This window comes from Mustela nigripes, chromosome 14 (assembly GCF_022355385.1).
Source record: "Mustela nigripes isolate SB6536 chromosome 14, MUSNIG.SB6536, whole genome shotgun sequence".
Lineage (NCBI taxonomy): Eukaryota > Metazoa > Chordata > Mammalia > Carnivora > Mustelidae > Mustela > Mustela nigripes.
In genome coordinates this window covers 91395761-91411659 of record NC_081570.1, presented here as the reverse complement: position 1 = coordinate 91411659, position 15899 = coordinate 91395761, and the positions used below count along the sequence as shown (strand labels likewise).

The following is a 15899-nucleotide window of genomic DNA, read 5'->3' as shown; positions in this document are numbered from 1 at the left end:
ACACCATAAAAAGAAACGGGTTTGGTCTTTGGACCCACGAATCGCAGGAAGCAGTAGAAGAAATCTAGTCAGCTACAAACACAGGCCATCTCTTATGGAAGGCAGAGTAACTCATGGAATAAAACCAAATGCTGAAGAAGATGAACCCAGCAGCTGGGGAAAACAATGGCTGAGAAGTCGATTTGAGGCCACATCAAGGAACTGGCAAGATGTGTCCTGCTGAATTTCGGAACTGCTGTTGGACAGTGACACTGTGTGCCTCCTGTTCCTCCTTCCTTTTTCAACAAGAATATTTACAGTGGTTATCCTACACCTGGGTATACAGAAAGAAGATCATTGGAGTCTTTTATTCGCAGCTCTTAATGGATTGAAAAGAACCGTGCTAGAAAAACTCCATCCAAAGCGCCTCTCTGGCACCTGGAACTGATCTGGATGATTGCATCCTGGACTTCAAGTAATAAGATGAGACTCTGAGAATTTTGAGGGATGAGTCAAGTGTCTTTTGCACGCGGAAAGGATGTGGATAGTTGTGGACAGAGGGTGGGTGGTGGCTAATCGTATTTACCAAAAATGGCTATAAGATCTTTCATGCCACACTCTCTTCTTTACCTTCCTGTTTAGAGGTGATTTCTCTGACAGCAATAGGACTCAGATCATAAAGATAAGAGAAAGAGGGCATCAACGAGGCCCACTAGGTTTTTGGCTTAACCAAACGGGGGAATGACAATACCACTTAACGGAGACGATTAGTAATCATTTTTGAGTGACGGGAAGGAAAGTGGGCAGAATGGTAAATCACAGTTGTCTTTTGGCCATGTTATTTTTGAAATGTGTATGAGACATTCAAATGTAATCTTTTTAGTTCATTCAGGATTCTGAAATCACAGTAACACTTTCATAGTGGAAATAGCTCACCAGCGACATTTTTATGAAGCATGGCACTACAAGCCTATTATGACATTAACAAAAAAAAAAAGATTGATGTCATCCAAACGACATAATCATCCCAACTTATGCTAATACAACTGAGCATAAGTTGCCCCAAATTTTTAATATTAATGTTTGTTACTTGAAAGGTCACTGTTCGGGCCCAATTAAATAAGTGAAAAGATCATTATTTGAAAACCTTTGAGCGTTTGTTTGAAGTGGAAAGAGATCTGTAAACAGTCACGCTTGCAAGAAAAACAAAATTTGAAGTTGACCTAACTGGTTACTGGCCAAAAATAAGTCTGGGACAGGATTCCAGTTTCAATTGTTTGTAAAAGAGGGCTGTTCAAAAATGGTGCTTCTTACGGGGACGCCAAAAAAACCTTAAACACTGCAGTAGGCTGGACACAGCCATAAAGAACAAAAGTCGCTGCTTTGCTTCACAGCATTAATCAGAGGAACCAGACAAGAATAAACAGCAGTTAGGTGAGGGGCGCCCCATGAACAAGGATAATAAGTCTTCTGTTACCGGCATTGATGAAACAATGTACAATCTGTATGAAACCTCTCCTCAGAAACAAACCATCCCAGCCTGCCAGACACCATGCTTCTGGTTACAAAGTCACCTTGATAGCATGGGCATCCCACTTCATTTTTGGATGTTGTGATTGATCCGTGACACTAGATTCACTGTAACCTTGGCATTCAACAGAATGCCATCGTTTATTCAGGGGGCAACTGAACATCGACAAATCAGCACGTGGGAGAGGGAGTCTCAGGCTCCTCTGCTCCTTTCTCTCCTGAGAAGAATAAATGCTGCCATCCACAAGATCTCCTACTTCCTCTTTGTTAATGCACTCGCAGTTCCAACTGAAGGTGAGACTGCAGATCGGAGTCCCTGGGCAGCTTGTACCTCAGAACACCATAGAATCGCTTAAGTTCATAAATAAAGCCCTACAGTCCCTGTGCCAAGGAAATGGTGAGCACTTAGAAGATTAGCACAACCACGGGATATAGAGACTATAAGCCAACGAAAGGAGGATATTTTATGGTTTTCCTTATACTTATCACAACAACTCTAGAGGCCAGCAGAGCTCTACCCATATTAAGACATCAATATTTTTTTTTTATAATGATAGGGCCAAAGATTATATGAAAATATAATCTTTTTTAAAAATATATATATTCTATTTATTTATTTGAGAGGGAGGGAGAGAGAGAGATAGAGCAAGAGCACAAGAACAGGAAGAGGGAGAATGGGACTCCCAGCTGAGCGGGGAGCCCGATGCAGAGCTTGATCCCAGGATGCTGGATCATGACCTGAGCCAAAGGCAGATGCCCAACCAACTGAGCCACCCAGGTGCACCAATGAAATATAATCCCAACTGGTCATTGCTTCCAAAGTGAAAATGCGAAGCAAAATTTCATTACTTGGATTTGACCAACAAGAGGGGAAGAATTTATTACCAGCAGTATCTTCTAATCTGTGGCATGTTCTGTTGCTAGGAAATTTCTCTAAAATGAGATTTAGGGAAACTCAAATGCTGTACTTGTGCCTGTATTTTTTTTTCCCACTCCCTCCTCCTTCCCATTCCTAATGTTAGATATAGATCATAAATAAATGTCTCATTTTGCATTTCAATAAAATGTATTTATGTATTCAGATCTTTCATCAAATGTTAAAGCTTTAAGTATTTTAAACACAAAGGGGGAAATCACATTGGTTTGGGGATTTGGGGGTGTTTAGGATTTTTTTTTTTTTAAGAGGAACTGTGAAAGGTACAGGACACAATCTAGGACAGCAATCAAGCATAATTCTCCTAATAATTATTATTAATATAAAAAAATTGGGGGAATTGGAGAGTTCTCCAGGATTTTTTCACCTAAAGGAGACAACCAGAATGAGATGCAAATCAGTGCTCTTATCTAATGAATAATGCAAATCAGCGTTCTGCATATAGCAAGTCAGTCTGCAGGAATTCTCTCTGCCTCACCTCACATTTCTTGTGGATTTAAGCACCGTGTGTCACAAGAAATTAGAGAAAGGAATTGCCAAGTAATGACAGAGCCTTGGAGCCCCAAGTCAGTGTAGACAGGAAGGACATTAAGATGCATCGTAGGGCAAGGGCGGGAGCTGACGTTTCATTAAAATGAAAATGTTGCTATTTTTCCTTCACCTAGTTAATGGAGTTGTATGACACTGTAATCCGTGATTATTTATTTGTGTGGCTATTACTTAAAAGAATCTGCAACAACACTTCTTTGGAAGGGTTCTGAAAACTTTAAAAAGCCATTATCTTCCTAACCCCCCAGTAGGGGGAAAAAACCCTGGAAGTATTTTACTTTTTCTTTTATACAAGTTAACCAACACTTAAGATTTTTTTAGGAGCATGACAGAATCCACTTAAAACGCTGTACTTTATGCAACTTTCTTGCTACTTGACAGGTACTCAATTCTCCAGATAACAATTGAAAACAAACCCTCATTTACTCAACACATAATCAATTGATGTTAACCATGGGTGTGCTCACAGTTCCTTTTCAGTCATGGGTTATTTCACTGCACCGTATTTTTTATTTAGAATTCACTGCCATTGTCTCTGGTTTTCTAAGAAAGCTGTCCTGAATACAGAGTTGTTTTCCTTGTGTAACATAACTACACATGCCTCATGTTTTCTGTTGAATCATTTGCTCTGCTAGTCCCAGATTTTAATCAATCTTAGAGAGTGTTCAACTAATCTTGTGCAAATGGGGATACACTTTTTTTTTTTTTTACCAAAATAGAAGAGCTTTAGGCACAAGCAGCGACCTGGCAGAGAGAAGCCCGCAGCACAGTCCTTGGACTATTTGTTTAAGGTTACCTCAACATATAGAAGTGCACCAATCAAGCAACAATGCCTAAATATTTTTCTTGAAAATTGTTTGACCTATGTTGCAAATGCATGTCCCCCAAAACAAGCAATACTGATGACTTAATATCCCAGTTAAGACAATGAGCACAAATATCCATTATTATACTATGCAATCATTGGGTCACTTCTGCGTTTTAGCTTGGTAAGTTTTCCTATAAGTTTGGATTTTGGAGGAAATACCCAAATAACAAAGTTTCCTGAGAATTGTCATGTTAAACACACAAAATAAGACTCCGAGTTTTAAAATACTGTTAAAAAATAAAGGAAATATCTTTGGAGTAGCGAAATTATGACATTTATTTGAAAACCCAGAGGATGTTTTTATTTACTTCATAGAATTTCTATAGTACTGTTTCATATAGTATAAAGTTGTTAGTAACTCATAAAACACGTTTAGTAAGTCTTGATCAGAATTTTAATATCTGATATAGAAAGGAAGGTATAAAATTGGTTTGTATATAGTATGGCATTTTGTGAATCTTTATTTCTGTTAAATGCATATTTATGCTTATATGTTTTTACCAGGTCTTAATATAAAATGCATTATCATTAATTTTAGGTGAAAAAAAGTGAGAAAGCTTGTGCTCCAGGGCCCTTCAACAAATCAACTAGCATTCACATTGACACTGGGAAAGAGCACAGAGAAGCAGACCAGCTTAATTATTATGCTTACTGAGTCAAAGGGTTGATTGAGTCTTCCATACCAGTATAAATACAAGTTCTGTGAAATTCACAACCTTATAGAAGTCCAAATACATTTTTATTTCTTAATGGGCTCTTCAAATAGAAGCAGGCACTTTATAGCATTTTCTATCTTGTTCCCAATGGTGGGTATCAACCCATGTTCATGTCTTTGGAAAGGAAAATATATGGTACTCACTGGAGTGTAGCTAGTAAGAGTAAGAAAAAACCTTGAGTTAATTGCTGGGCAAAGGTAGGGCTCTTGTGTGGATACTGTAGTCTCATAGTGGAGCCTTGGTATTCTTGTGCATCAGACAGTCATCACCAGACATGCTATTTTCTAAAGCCAAACTAGGCTTATTCCCTCACAGTGCTTCTAGTCAGAAATTCTTGAAAAGAGATTCAGAGAGTAAACACAGAGAAATGGAAATAATTCAGGAAATAGAAAAGGACATTAAAATTATCAGATTCATCTACTCAGAGAGTCAAGAACATTTTATATTTGTAAAACAAAAAAATATTTTGGGAAAATAAAAATCGAAACAACAGTTATTGTCAAATAATTTAAAAATTGATGGGAAATAAATGCCTTGAAAAATGTCACAGAACAAAAAGACAAAATAATGGAATAAATGTATAAAAATAAAAAAGATATAAAGATACCATATATAAGCAATTCAGATGGTTCAACTTCTAGAAAGAATGAGTGAAGAACAGGAAGGAGAATTTGTTAAAGAAATAATTGAGGAAACTTTCCCACAAGAAGGATATGAGTCTTTGGATCCACTAAGTTCCCGGCATACTAGATGAATAAAATAACCATATCAATACATAATCAAAAAATTTCAGAACTCTAAGAATAAAGAGAAAGTTCTAAAATTCTAAAATGTGGTACATTATATTATTATTCCTACTTATTCATTGTCCTTCTCTATATGGCCCATCCCTCTGGGCCCTTCCCTGAGGCTCCTTCCTATGGGATGGGGGTCGGATGTTAAAGGAGAAAGACTACTGGAAGGAATGACTCCTGCTCCACTGGTGTCAGGCTTGGATATGTGACTGGATTTGAATGGAATGGAAATAACATAAGCAGGAGCTTCAAGTGTCAACATTTGGTTCAATCATAGTGCTTTCACTTGTCAAGAGTTGAGCATTCTCTGGTATAGACTACTGTTTTAGTCTAGATCCCATACTTAGAAGACAAATGAGGCCCAGATAGAGATACCCACAGCGAACATGTGACAAGCTACTGAAATTTTAGTATTTCGTGTTACCATGGCCTAACTTAGTGCCACCAAATATAAGGGGGAAAAATACGTCAAGAAAAAAATGTATCCCTTTTAGGAGCCCTATGTCTAACTGTACCCTTAGATTATAAACAAGAATGCTTTTAATTTAGAATTTTATGTCCAATCTATCAATCACAGTGAGGGTAGAAGAAGAAAACTTTTAATTGCACGATACACTTTTTATTTGTTAGTTGCCTGAACTTACAGTCAAGCATAATGAAGATAAAGCAAAAATTACAAAGACGTGAGATTCAGGAAACTGTGGGTCCACTTTAGGAAAATAATGAAAAGAACCCCTAAGTGTGGAGTTGGGCATGTGGGAAAAGTGAGCAATCAGCATGGTAAATGTGAGGATATGATGAAGAAAAATAGACAAATAATGCAGGAAACAAAGCAAATAAAAGCTCACAAGAGCTAATGTACGGCATGGTAACTATAGTTAATAATACTATATTATACGTTCAGAATTTGCCAAAAAAGTAGATCTTAAACTTTAATCACAAGAAATAAACAGACTCTTCATTACAGAGAACAAACTGATGGTTACCGGGGTCGGGGGGTGGGGGGCTTGTGGCCGGGGGGATGGGTGAAATAGGTGATGGGGATAAGGAGTGTACCTGCTGTGATGAGCACTGGGTGATATACAGAAATGTTGAATTCACTATATTGTACACCTGAAACTAATATAGTAGTGTATATTAACTAACTGGAATTAAAATAATAACTTAAAAAATTTAAAAAAATATTTATCATAAGAAAAAATTGTAACTATGTATGGTGATGGATGTTAATTAGACTGAATAAAAACCTCACAAGAAAAATATGGGCTATTTATGAATCAATGTAAAATATACCATGATTTTTCAGAGCTGAGGACAGTTGAGGAAAGAAGTTATGTGACACTAATACTGATCTCTCTCCTTCAAATGATTCAAGGATTATGCCTTTGGCCCCAATGGAGAAGAAATTAAAATTATAGCTCTGTACTTGACCTAGCAGTGAGAAATGTATGCAGAGTCATAATAATGTAAATTCAGTTTATTGGCTTTTTAACTTAAAGAGTCAACCTAAGACTATAGCATAGAAGACTTTGTTGTATTTGCAAGACAGAATGAAAATGTCGACAGTGTAAATGATAATGTAAATAAAACCACAGCTAACAGAAGGTGGGATACAGAAAAGAGGAAGAAAAAGTAAAAGCAGTGAAGATCTCAACTTTTTCAATGGGTGGGTTGAGAATTATCAACCGGCTCGTTATCCTACTCCACGTGAGGGTGCAACCCTGTGGCCTTGAAAGTTGGTTGACCGATAATTTATTATTTTTTCAAGATTACCATGTATGACTACAAGCAATCACATGATGAAAAATGGAAAAAAGAGAGGGGAAAAGGCAAATTACATACCTGAGCTCCATAACCCCATCTTTAAAACAAGGAGCCAACAGACATTGCCTAAAATTGATAAATCAAGTAAACAGAAGTATAACTATACCTAGAACTATGGAGAAAAACTGCTACAAGTAAATCAGAAACAGTCTTTTCAAAGTTGCCTTAAACATGACAGAAGAGAGGAATGGAACAGGAGATTGCTTTTCATGGTTCTGTAACTCTCTTGCTTGTTAACAGGTGCATGTAGTGTTCTGCTGAAAATGAAACTTTAAAAAGATGGGATAAGAGCAATAAAGGCCTGAATACTAGGGCAAAAAGTCACTGTAACATAATGAAAGCAAGGATTAGAACTATTAAAATGGCAGCTATCATGAACAGAGGAAGAATATTTAGAAAATTGCCTTAGATGAATAGTTTTTCACTGGGGCAATTTTGCTCCTCAGAGGGCATTTGGCAATGCCTGGAGATACTTTGTTTGTCACAATGGGGTGTGTGTATGACTGGATTCCGATGGTTAGAGGCCAGGGATGCATCTCAACAGCCCACAGTGTATATGACAACCATCTACAAGGAATTATCCAGGTTCACATGCCAATTGCTCCAAGGTGGAGAAACTCTGCCATAGAGTATGTATGCTTGTTCAAATGAGAGGTAAAAAGGAACCAAACTAGGCAAATTGCAATGAGAACTGAATGGAAGAAACAGGAACAAAAGGCATTTGAGGCAACCTGGGTGTGGCACATGAAAATTAGAAACCTTTGCAAATATAGATTATGAACAGTTATATTCTGTTTATCCATTTTAATGAATTCCCTAATGTAGTACTGTACTGTATTTAACCTGCAAATTTTCAGTATACTCCCATTCAGATAAGCACCAGCACCATCCTTGAACTTTACTGTAAGAGTAATGCAGTTCATTCCTGTCAACTAATGCAGCTAATGGTGATGTTAAGATTTGCACTTTGCTAACAAATGAACTCTTAAATTCTTAAATTTAAGAAACTCTTAAATTTAAAATTTAAGCAACTCTTAAATTCCTTAGCTAAGAATCAACAGAGCTGAGTTATTTATAAGAGTTAACTCAGTGAAATTCTTTCTCCAAAGCATCTTGGTTTCAGATATTTAGGGTAAATGTATAATTTTTCATGTCTATGAAAACATGTAGTGATTTTTTAAAAAAGATTTTTATTTATTTATTTGACTGAGAGAGAGGAAGAGAACACAAGCAGGAGGGGCAGGAGAGAGAGAGAGAGAAGCAGACTCCCCACTGAGCAGGGAGCCTGACTCAGGGCTCAATCCCATGACCCTGGGATCATAACCTGAGCCAAAGGTAGATGCTTAACTGACTGAGCCAACCAGGCGTCCCTAGAGTGAAGGTACAGTTTTCATGTCTGTGAAAGCGCCTAGTGATTATTACTTTGGTTTCAGAAACAAATAATGTATACAGTAGACCCCCTTATCTCTGGCTTTGCTTTCTGAGGTTTTGGTTATCCTTGGCCAACCACAGTTTAGAGGCAGATGACATCTTCCTTCTGATGCATCATCAGAAGGTCCATAGTTGCCTAACACTGTGTCACAATGCCTACATCATTCCTCTCACTCCAGCTCATCACATAGGCATTTTGTCATCTCACATCATCACAAGAAGAAGGGTAAGTATAATAAGACATTTTGAGAGATAGAGAGAACACATTCATATAATTTTTACTATGGTATATTATTGTAACTGTTCCATTTTATTATGAGTTATTGTTAATCTCTTACTGTGACTAATTTATAAATTAAATTTTACCATAGGTATATATGTTTAGGAAAAAACACTGGGTTCAGTACTGTCTGTGGTTTTAGGTATCCACTCGTGTCTTGGAACATAACCTCCACAAATAAGGAGGGACTCCATTATCTCCCTTAACAAGTGATTGGTTAAGTGTAGCTGAATGGGGAAAAAAGGAAATGGGCAACCATTCGACTTTCTCTAAATCAATCTCCCCTACCATCATGCTACTCTATAGACCATTACTTTCTTTGTAACAAGACTTTATAATCAAAAGCTGCAGCTTTCCCATGCCACAGAAAGTTCTTTGAGGGTAGGAACCTCATCTTACTCAACTTCCTTTCTCTCTCAGTGCCTGGCCTTGAAAATGGAGGGTCCTCAATAAGTAGCTATTGATTTGTACTGAATTGCTAAATTTAATTTCAAACCGCCCCCAGCAAGAATCTGTACTTGTCAACACTAAAATTACTTATAATCCTATGCAGAACATAACCAACTGACAAAGTTATGAATCTTTCCAAAACTGGCCTTAGAACTTCTTGTGGTTCTCACCATGCATATTGTAAATGAGTTTGGAATTTGCATGCCAAGTTGAAATATGGTGCCCTAGAGAATTTCTATGATTGATCTCATTCAAGCAAATTTACTCATTGTCCCCCAATACCTCACTATAATTAGAGACTGGCGTTTTGTTTCAACTTACGTAATAGTTTTTCATAGAAGACATCTGTCTTGTAACTTGCCTAACTCTCTAAGGGGAAAAAAAAACACAGAAAGAAAAGGGAAAAACAATACCTCAGTGACATTAATTATACCAGCATGTTTTCCAGTGCTTTGGAAAAGGGACTCTGAGCTTTGATTGCCACTGAAGTGAGACCTAAAGGATATTTTACAGTTCTGAAAGCCCTACTTATGTTCTTTTTTTTTTTAAGATTTTTTTTTAATTGGACAGAGAGAGAGATCACAAGTAGGCAGAGAGGCAGGCAGAGAGAGAGAGGAGGAAGCAGGCTCCCCACTGAGCAGAAAGCTGGATGTGGGGCTCGCTCCCAGCACCCTGGGATCATAAGTAGGGCGCCCCCCTACTTATGTTCTTATGGCTCTAAGATCTAGTAATATCCTGATGGTTACCTAGGGTAATAATCAGTTTCTCCTATTAAGTTGCCCAAAGCAGTAGCCTGGTGAGTGCTAGGGCCAGGATCCCTTCACAGGTTGTTGAATTTTACAATGCCTCTTGCTTTCCAACACAGACTGAGCAGGATAGAACATACCAGTAGGTAGAGGTCCTTCAAACCCCCAGGATAGACTTGAAAAGAAACCTCATATCCTGCTTGCAGTGTGGTTGGACTTCATTCATCCCAATAAACTGCTTCTTTTTGAGCTTAGAGTTTTTATGAAGCATCCTAGAAGAACTACTGTATTGAGGTCTGCTGGGCAAGTACAACTTAGTTGTGAAATTCAGAAAGCACTAGCTGAATCTGAAGCTCGTATTGTAAGTGCTCTTGTGTACTTAACAGTATCCAGCATTTATGCATTCATCAAACATACATTAATCAAGTAAATAAATAAAATATTTACATTGCAAAAATACAGGTCAACATTTTGAAGTTCATTCATTTATTCATTCATTCAAGCACCCACTATTTATTATCTATTATATATCAGGGATGGTACTAAATTCTATGAATATGGCTGAATTATACTTGCACTTGAAGAAATGTATAGGTTTGTATTTCATTCTTGACTCTGAGTTTTCATTAAAATTACTTGGACAATTAAACAATCTGTGAACTTCATCTCCAAAGGTAGGACCCAAACACTGGCATTTCTATTTCTTAAATATCATTTTAATTTAATACATTTTCAAGCGTTTTTTATTTTGTGAAAGCATCCCATCATTTCCTAAGCCTGTGAAACACAGTCACTTCAAGTGAAACAAGCTCAAATTTACTTCCATTTCACCTACACCATACAAGTCTTTAATTATTAGAAATATTAAATATAAAATAAAAAATAAAAGAATCTTGTTACAAAACAGAATATACAAGTACATTTAAATGGTTGGTTTTTAATATTTATATTTTCAAGAATATCTGTAAAGCAATAGAGTATAATGGTTAAGAAAACAGCATTTGGAATCATATATTCGACTTTGAGTCACAGTCAGCCATTAACTATTGGCAGTGAAAGCCCAAGCTTTCAAGTTTAATAACTTCAGTACGATTCAAATATTGGCATTTCTTAAAAACACCCCAGCAAAGAGTGAGGTCCTTACTCTAATTGGTGACTACACAAACAAACAGGAGATCACAGTACAGTGTAGTAAATGCTCTCGCAGGCATAGACAAGATGTTTTGGGAGCCCTTTGGAAGGCTATAAAAATCAGTCTCCTAAGCATGAGGGTAGGGGTTGGTCACGGAAAGCTTATAGCAATAAAAGTAGACTATAGCTTACTATAGTTTCTACAGAAGAAGGAAAGTCCTTCTAAGAAGGGTCAGAGAAGAAGGAGGGAGTGAGAGAGCAAAGAATTAAGAAAATAAGCAAGAAGAGATGTGTATTTTAGCACAATAAACTAAAGGGCAAACATCCAACCAACCTCTGGATTCCACAGTGGAAATTCAGGAAATTCAACTCAAACATCAGCAGTGTGTCCCTGAACAAGTTACTGAACCTCTTTGACACCCCCCTTTTTTAAAAAAAGATTTTATTTATTTATTTGATAGAGAGAGAGACAGCAAGAGAGGGAACACAAGCAGGGGGAGTGGGAGAGGGAGAAGAAGGTTTCCTGCTGCAGGACCCTGGGATCATGACCTGAGCCAAAGGCAGACGTTTAATGACTGAGCCACTCAGGCACCCCTGATCCTTTTATTCATTTACAAATTGAGGACAATTATAGGTATATCACAGGGTCATTATAAAGAACAGATAATGTAGCATAAAACTCTCAATAAATGCCATCATCAAGTAGATAGAGATGATTCACATGCAGATACTCTTCAAATATTACTATATTATAGTGATTGGATTAAAATTTGTTTGTTTAGAAGACTGAAACCTCAAGATCAAATAAACACAATCATTATCTTTCTGCAGTTAGATACTACTTTTTAATGACACATTAATCCTGAACAGGACTCAATTTTCTTCTCCCAATAGTAGTATTGACTAATGTAATGCATTGATTCATCAAGATCAGAAATCTCTGAAGAATTAGATTTAAATTCTACAGAAATGAATTCTAAAACTCAAATCTCTCTTCCAGGCCTAAGAATAAACACTCCATGTGACAATGGAGTCTTTTGATGCCTAATATTTGCTTATCTGTCTTAGAATGGGGGCAAAAATATAGAGCTATGATTATTTTCTCATTTTATTTTATTGCTTTAAATAAGAACTTCTTAAACATCTCACACTACTTTTACCATATAGGCATGGTCTTCCTTAAGATCCAGAGAGCTATAAACCTTTACTCCCAAAGTAACAGGTGTGTTGGAACATTATTGAAAGATGCTGGGTTTGGCATATAACTTTACAGGGAAAGCAAAATGTTGCAGGTCATATTTCATTGTCAAAGAAACATTGGCTCAATTCTTTACTTCTTTCCTGTCCTAAACAACAGACAAACACAGACAAACAGAAGTATGGGATATTTAATTTATCTATTACTGAAAAAGAGAAATACCAATCCCTTTCAACTAAGGCTTTGAAATTGGTATTTCTAAAGAATTTAAAGTCTTTCTGTATTCCAGACTATAATGTATCCAACCCTAGAAATAAAAAAAAAATTTAAAAAGCATAAAGAGGTAAAGGAACAATAGGAAATGGAAAAGACTTCTAGAATAGTGAATTATAAGGAGATTTTTAAGGTGCGCTGAAAAAAAAAATGCATCCTGGCTGGATATATCTCAGTAAATCTTTAAAGCACTGCTACTTTTATTCTTTGATAAATATCATATAATGGCTTAGAAGGGAAGTGTAATTTCAATTCTTACTACAGAGCCATTATGATGTTCTTGTGGACCAGTTAATATATTACTGTGCTCTCCTATACCAATCTCATACCAACCTGAAAACAGAAAAGTCTTCTCTTCTGAATGAGGTGATTTCTCTAGAAAGTCAGCTGTTCTCAAAAGTCAAGTTGATTCATATAGATTGCAGAAGGATACTACCAAGCTCTCTACTTTAGAATTTCCAAGAAAAATTATTTTCACATACCATAAACATTCTATCAAGTACCTATTGCTTTTAAAAATGCTAGGGTGTTTTTTTCTTTTTGTATTTTTCAAGTATCTATTAATGAATTTATGTTCATGAGAGTCCTCAGTGAGAGGATATGGAAAAAGCAGTCTATAATTTAAGGCAAACCCTTAATCAAATGCATTTCACAAAAATTCCATTCCCAATGGTTGCCATATTCCAAAAATGGCTGAACCAAATGACTGGTCACTTTTCTTCTCCAGAGACAGTACAGTTAAGATAATTTTTAATTTTTGGATTCTGGAATTTTGACTTCATGAATTATAACATAGCATACAAATTAAACATAAGAAGTTAAAATCAACTGCCAAGATTTTTGCTAATTGTGTGGCTTTGGTAATGACATAACTTCTCTGTGCTCCACTACCCTTTGAAAAATGGGGCAATCACATTACCTAATTATTGGAGTTGTTAACACATTTATAAGTTTTTATAATAGTGCCTCATACATAATAGGCACTCATTAGAAGTTACCTTTTCATATACTATTGCAAAGTCACCAAGAACTCTCTTGGCAGAGAATAGGTTTAAAATTAGGGATGAATCCCACCTCAGTCCTTACTAGCTTAGTGATGATGGACAAAACTATTTGACTTCTTGGAGACAGTGTTCTCAAGACTAAAATAAAGAAAATAATACCTACCTCATAATCGTTTAAGGATTAAACAAGCAACAAGCTGTATAGTCAGGCGGTTACCTGAAGAGCATTTAACAGCTAACACAAACAGATAGTATATATACTAGATTGTCAGGTTGGTAAAGGAAGAAAAGCAAGAGGCTGGAGAGTAAGTTAAAATCTGGTTCTAAAAACTCCTGTATCTCTCATCCACCATCTCCCTTCCCTTCCCCACTCTAGAAAAATCCAGGCTGTTGATGAAAGTATTTCCGTGTCCCTATGCGAATGAGAGACTAGAAAATCAGTGAGGAGTTCAGTGAGGAGTACAGTCTGCCTTGGGCGCCATACTGACTCTGACAAAGTTAATCATTGTAACTTCAGAGGCTCTGGAAGTACTGTGGGTCTTCAGAAGATGGGTGATTACTTATGTCTATGAAGGGCGGGGAAATGGAGTTTAATGTGATCGATGCAGCAGGTGTGTTGTGACAAATGCTGGGAACTACATCAGTCCCACAGCCCCACAGAAGCTTGGCAGAACAGCCAGAGAGCCTCTGAGCCCCTGCTGGGGCACACAACAGTAGACTAATGGAAGCTAAGGAGACTCCAAAACAACCCAGTGTCTTTGAGGCAGCCAGAGGAGTGAAGGAAGAAAAACCTTAATCCCAAATCTTAAACCTCCTTTCCGTGCTTTCTGCCAAAGATTTTGAGAAGACTGTGAAAGGCCATTGGGGAGGAAAAAGGGACGTTTGCTAGGCAATAGAAGGAATCTAAGTCCAAAACTCAGAGCTGGTACAGAATGGATAGAGAAAATTAGGAAGTATTGTAGTTAAACGTGTACGTAATGAGAAAAAAAATTAAATATTTGCTGAGCATTTTCAAACATCAATAACTCAGCCATTTATATTTTTAAATATTAAAAAGGGCACAGAGTATGGTATTGATTTGAAAATACAGAAATGTCATGCTAAAAAATGTATCTGGTTTTGAACTGACAAAATAAGACTAGTCAGTCTGATTTTATTCACATACTATACTAAGGGCTACACAGTTCAACATAATGAAATTTTGCCTTTTTAAAATGTGGGTTAGGACACTCAATATTTGTATGGTGCAACAAGTAATAATGGCTCCATTATTAATTGCCTACTCTTATTAAAAAGTTCCAATAAAAAAGAAATGGGAGCCAAGATATAGTTTATAATGTGAAAAAGAGTTGCCTATTATTTTATTTTGGGGTCAGCAAGGTCACTTGATAAATTATGATGTGTTTTCTAAACATGATCTATAATCGCTGTTTTTAAAACAAAACATAAATAATACCAAATGGTAAATCCAATTAATTCATTTCCAACTGGTTTTGATTATCAGCATCAATAATTATGTTCAGTTTGTATCTGGTTATTAACCTTAATGATACTCTATCTGCCATTTAAGTAATTACTTTTTTATCAGCATCATCAGTAACAATAATTTTTGCTTATAATTAGTTGATTTGTCATTCATTAAGACTGCTAAATTATCCTATTAAATCATCATCCACAAGATGATCATAAAGATAAATGAAATATTCCATGGGTACTGAAATTTGTCACTCACTTGAATTTTGAAGGATGACACAGACATGTCCCCTTCCCCCCCAAAAAGAGAAATGATTTATTTATCTTCTTTAGGCTCTAATACCCCTTTAACTTCACTTCCTTTAGGTCCTAAATTATATTTTTAGGTAAGAAACCTAAATAGCTAAACACTTTGAAAACAGTTTTCTTAATTTTCTTAAAAAGCAGATGTGAGGGTCTTTTTCAAGTGTCAACTCACTAAGCTACAGTCACCGGTTATTCAAGCACTAATTTAGGTGTTGCTATGAAGGTATTTTATAGATGTTATTAAAAAGTCCATAATCAGTTGGCTTTTAAGTAATGAAGATTATCCTAGATAGTCAGGGTGGGCCTAATCCAATCAACAGGAAAACTCTAAGAGCACAGTCCATGATTTCCTGAAGAAGAAGAAAGTGTGTCTACAGAGGAGAGCAACTTCAGAACATGCCTGAGAGTTCAAG

The 15899-nt window shown here is 36.5% G+C and overlaps 1 protein-coding gene across 3 annotated transcripts in view; it reads right to left on the bottom strand.

The window, feature by feature from the left end:
• NTNG1 (netrin G1) overlaps window positions 1-15899 on the bottom strand; it is a 343207-nt gene that overhangs the window by 292831 nt on the left and 34477 nt on the right. The window lies entirely within an intron of this gene.